Source organism: Aegilops tauschii, chromosome 4 (assembly GCF_002575655.3).
Source record: "Aegilops tauschii subsp. strangulata cultivar AL8/78 chromosome 4, Aet v6.0, whole genome shotgun sequence".
Taxonomy (NCBI): Eukaryota; Viridiplantae; Streptophyta; class Magnoliopsida; order Poales; family Poaceae; genus Aegilops; species Aegilops tauschii.
In genome coordinates, this window is record NC_053038.3 from 390,015,054 (window position 1) to 390,020,365 (window position 5,312).

Below are 5,312 nucleotides of genomic sequence, written 5' to 3' on the forward strand. Positions count from 1 at the left end.
CTCGTCCGCGCTGCAGGGGGCTCTCCGGCGCCGTCCCACTCTCTGCCTCCCCCTCAACCAGCTGCGGGCGACTGGGCTCATGGCATGCCTCCACCACCTCAGCCCCAAGATGGAGCCTTGGCACCAAGGCCCGTGGTTCCGCGGCGTGACCCACCACGCCCAGCGCCCGCGCGCGAAGAGAGAAGCTGCCAAGAAATTCCGCGGCCGCGAGAAGTTGCACCTGCGCTCCCCGCGCCACCTCATCAAGACCGCGCACCGCCCATAGCGGCGCAGCGCGGACCCCGCCAAGACCAAGCTCCACCTCCGAAGCGGGCCCCGACAACCACGGCTGGCTGTCGCGCCTTCACCCCCGAGCTGCGTAGCGTCGCCTGGCCGGGCAAGTTCAAACCGGATCTGCCTCCTCGCTACGACGGCACCGCCGACCCCGCGGAGTTCCTGCAGCTCTATGAGCTGAGCATCGAAGTGGCCAACGGCGACGAAAAAGTCATGGCGAACTGGTTTCCCATGGCTCTCAAGGATGGATCCCGCTCCTGGCTCCTGAACCTGCAGCACGGCTCGATCTCTTCCTGGGACGAGATGCACGACCGCTTCGTCGCCAACTTCCAGGGCACTCGCGACCGCCCACCGGCCGCGGGTGATCTACGCCGCATCAAGCAACAACCAGGAGAGACCCTCCAGAAGTACATCCAGCGCTTCAACAACACCCGCCTCGAGATCCCCAAGGTCATGGACGAGGCCATCATCTTCGCGTTTTCCGACGGCGTCCGTGACGTCAAGATGAAGGAAGAGCTCGCCATCCACGAGGAGTTGTGCACCTCTCAGGAGCTGTTCAACCTGGCGACCAAGTGCGCAAGAGCCAAGGAGGGGCGCCTTTCTCTCCTCGAGCTGCCAGCCGCAGGAGTGGAGGAGAAGAAGGCCAAGGCCAAGGACGTGAAGCGCAAGGAGGCGGTCGTGCTCGCAGCGGAGCCCGACACCAAGCGGGACAGAGATCAGCCCGAGTCATCCAAGAACGGCCGACCGTTCTGCGCCTTCCACAACCTGAACACCCACAACACCAGCGACTGTCAAGAGCTCAGAGCCATACGGGAAGGACGCTACGGTCGACGCCCCGAGCGCAACGACCGGGGCTACGGCCGCGGAGGAGGACGTGGAGGCGGACGCTGGGACGACCGTGGCCCGCGCCAGGACTGGCGCGACCGGCCTCGCGAGGACTGCTGGCAGGACCAACCTCGCGAGGGCGCCTAGAGGGACCCGCCTCGTGAGGATCGCCCCCAAGGCAACACCGGTCTTCCCCCGCTGCCGCCACCAAGGAGGAACGACGACCACCACCAGGACGAGGGGGCTGGGGGCTTCCAGGAGCCGCGTGCGATCGCCTGCATCTTGGGCGGTGCCCAGGCCCCAGCCTCTCAGCGCATCTTCAAACAGTTTGCTCGCGAGGTGAACGCGGTGCTCCCCAAGCTCGAAGCCACGCGCCCGCTCAGGTGGTCCCAATGCGCCATCACTTTCAACTCGGCAGATCATCTCAAGTGTGCGGCCACCGTTGGCGCCCTCCCTATGCTGTGCTCCCCAGTCATCAGCAATGTGCAGGTCACCAAGACCCTCATCGACGGCGGCGCAGGGCTCAACGTCCTGTCCGTCGACACGTTCGACAACCTCCAAGTGCCATATGAACAGCTCGAGCCCACCAAGCCTTTCTCAGGAGTGACCGACGGTTCCACCACACCGATAGGGCAAGTCCGCCTGCCTGTCACCTTCGGGGAGCGCAAGGAGTACCGCACCGAGCTCATCGACTTCGACGTCGCACACATCCGCCTGCCGTACAATGCCATCATCGGGTATCCAGCCCTGGCCAAGTTCATGGCAGTCACTCATCACGGCTACAACGTTCTCAAGATGCTAGGAAGTGGAAGAATCATCACGGTCCCGTGTGAAGGGAGGGATGTGGTGTGCTCCCTCGAGCGCGCCTTTCAAGCTGCAGCAATCAACGACCCCGACAGTGAAGGCCCTACGGAGGCCCTACGGAGGCCATCCCCAAGAAGAAGCAGCCGCGCCGCGCAGGACCTCAGGAGGATGGCGCTACGGCAGGAGCCTCGTCAGGATCAGCGCCCGCTTCAGGGGCGCCTCCCTCCATCGCATAGGAAGGCGCGCCCGGTGCCCTCCTCAGGCAGGGCTCGGGGGCTCTCTTCTGGAGGGCCTCAGACCTTGCCAACCTCACGAGGGAGGCGCTTGGGCACCACTTGGAGGCGTGCTTCGCGGCACGTGTCCCTCAGAAGAGCACAGGGCAAGGAGTGCCCACCACCCAGGAGTTCATCACCAAGACCACTCAGGAACTGCAAGATGCAAGGGCCATGCGCGGCGACCGCCACTCACGAGGCGCAGCTTCACATCCTGGCGAGGATGCTGGGCTGCGTGTCATCATCGACGTCCCCGGGCTCAACAGGGCCGCATCTCAACAGCGCTTCTGGCCATCGCGTGTGGGCCGCTGCGAAGGTCCACCACACGACTACGTTCAGATGCCCTTCGGCTTGCCGAGCGTGGCGTCGGCCTATCAGCGCAACATGCGGCGAGTCCTGGCGGCTCAGGAGGCCAGGTACCACGCCGTCCTGGAGGAGATGGAGACGGTCTTCAGGGAACCTTCCGAGCCCCCAGAGCCTCTCGAGGCTCAGGGTCCCAGTGGCTCTTGAGGAGTCATTTCTTCAGCGCACGCCTTCAGCTGCACCAACTCTACTTTGTCTACAGAACCAGGTGACATCTTCCAAGTTTGTTTAAGCTGGGAGCGCCCCTCGGGCTGCATTATTCCCAGGCCACATGGGCCCGTCCCTGTGGCATGTATCCCTTTTGCTTATGTCTTTAGCTTACCTTGCTAGGGGCGCCCCTCGGGCTGCATCATCCCCAAGCCGCTTGTGCCGGACCTAGTGGCATGTACCTTCCTGCATTTACCTAAGCTGATCTGCTCTCCATGCTTAACCTGCCAACTGCTACCACCTGTCTGATCATCGCCTCCCCCGGGGCTTTCACACAGGCACGGCGCTGATGCATGGGTCCGTCCCTGTCACGTCGACAAACCTGAGCGGTCGAGCTCTGGCTCGCGGCCCGCCCCACGCACGTCACCTCACCAGGCCCTCAGTGCCTTCATCCCATCCAGAGCAACCAGCGGCAGGCTAACAGCTGTAACGGCAAATCGTGTTTCTTCTTATGCCAGTTCGCAGGGATCTCGAGGGAAGGATAGCAGGCGGCACCGCGAGTCTCCTTTTCTCTCGTGCAATTCGCTTGCACGTTAAAAGGGGGCTCCTGAGCATCGCAACTCAGGAGCTCTTACTGGCTCTCCAGCCCTCACCCCCTGGCCTTGACCATGGCATCACGACCTTGCATACCAGCGGCGGCTGAGCTCGCTCGAGGGCTGGGACCTGAGGACGTAGAGCATTAAGGAGAGCATGAGGGGAGGGAACTCGTATGGGCCAGTCTAGCTATGCCACGCAAGTAGGCGCGCAGCCCTGGCGCAACATCAGGAGTCACCACGAAAATCAACAAGATAAGTCCCGCACTTGGATCGACTAAACGCTTGGGCCTAATGGTCGCTCACGCCTTGTCGCAACCCCGTTGTGGCCACATCGACTTCCTTTCTGGCCTCACCATGGTTGCTTGAGCGCTAAGGGGGACCTCCTGAGCATCGCGCCTCAGAGGCTCTTACTGGACCTCGGGCCGCACACCTCCTGGCCTTGACCACGGCACGCGACCTGGCATACCAGCGACGGCTGTAGCCTGCCTGGGGACCGGGACCAGTCAGCATAGAGCAACAAGCTATCGCGAGGAAAGAAAGGGGAGACCGAGCCTTAACGGGACATGCGCTCACCAAGTCTTCATAACAAGGAAGATAAGCACAAAAGACATTACAGATCCTTACATGCCCCCACGGGGTGATTCATGGTTCTTCGCAGGAAGCAAAAGCTTACACTAAGGGGAATCCTATCTACATTTTTCCGTGGCGGACGCCGTCATCAATAGTGGGCCACGGGAGGCTGGCGCCAACCCCATCCAGATCAGCGACGGCCAGACGCCGTAGCTCTGCTCCGGGCGCGGTGAGAGCTCGGGGGCACGTAGCTATCGTCGCTCGTCTCTGGAGTCTAGTAAAGCTCAGGAGAGCTGCTGGACTCCCGGGGGCTGCTGCTACTGGAGTAGCCGCGAGCGGAGCGCGTGTTAGTTTGGCGCTCCTCTCCGGGGCAGCACTCCAGGCGGCGGCCCTCGGCATCGAAGACCTTGAAGAAGAGCGTGGAAGTGCCGTCGTACTCGAAGTGGATCGCGAGGGCGCCCCTCGCACGGCAGACCCATAAGATCTCCCCCCAGCCACGGGTCATGAAGATCTTGCCGGCGGGAACCGCTTCAATCTCTGCTCCGGTCACCGGAGCGCTGCAGTCCGCGTGCTGCAGCCAGAGCTCGAGAGGCCCCCTCGGCGGCATCACGTCGGAGAAGAACCACGGGAAGCGGATTCAGGAGCTTGGAGGCATCGGCGCCCACAGCACCAACTCGCGCGAGGAGTCCGCGACATGGACCCCAGGGGTGGCGGCGCGCGTCGCCGCAGCAAGGCGGCTCCGGACCCGGCGTGGGCGGCGCTGCTTATCGCTTCATCCTCCCAAGTCCTCGGCTCGGGCGTACAAGGGTAGCGGGTACCCCGGAGGAGGCCACTCGCACCAAGGCCTCGTCACCACCTGCATCGCCGCTTCATCACGGCGACGAATCGACCTCTTCTTCGGCGGAAGAGGCCCCGGATCATCACGGGGAGCCTTTCCTTTCTCTTCACCAGAAAACCTTCTGATGGGCGCCATTGTTGTCAGCAGTAGAGCAAGGAGGAAGAAGCAAGCAAGCGAGGAAGAGATGGGTGACGGAGGCTCCGCCCCCTCCCCATTTATAGCAAGAGAGGGCCAACCGGCGTCTCCCACGATCGCAGGTAATGATGGTTTTCCTTGCACGTCGCAAGGACTTTTCAAGTCGTGTAGTCGCCGAGGCAGCATGGGGAAGCGTAGGCGCCCACGTCCAATTAACCGCCACGCGTCAACCGAGGCCGCAGGCTTTTGGGGTCGGCGGCGCTCCGAACTTGACCCTTGGTTTCACCGCGAAGCCAAGCCCGAGCGCACCTTGGGCCCGAGGGCTACTATCGGTGTTCTGGGAACAGGGGTCCCCAGACTTGCCTGCCTGCGGCCCACAGCGTGGCTAAGCCAGCAGGCCATACGGCCCATCTTCATCAACAAGGCATCCAAGACCCTCGCGAGGGTCCAAGCTTCGCGAGGCGGACAACGCAAGACCTCCTCTGGAGT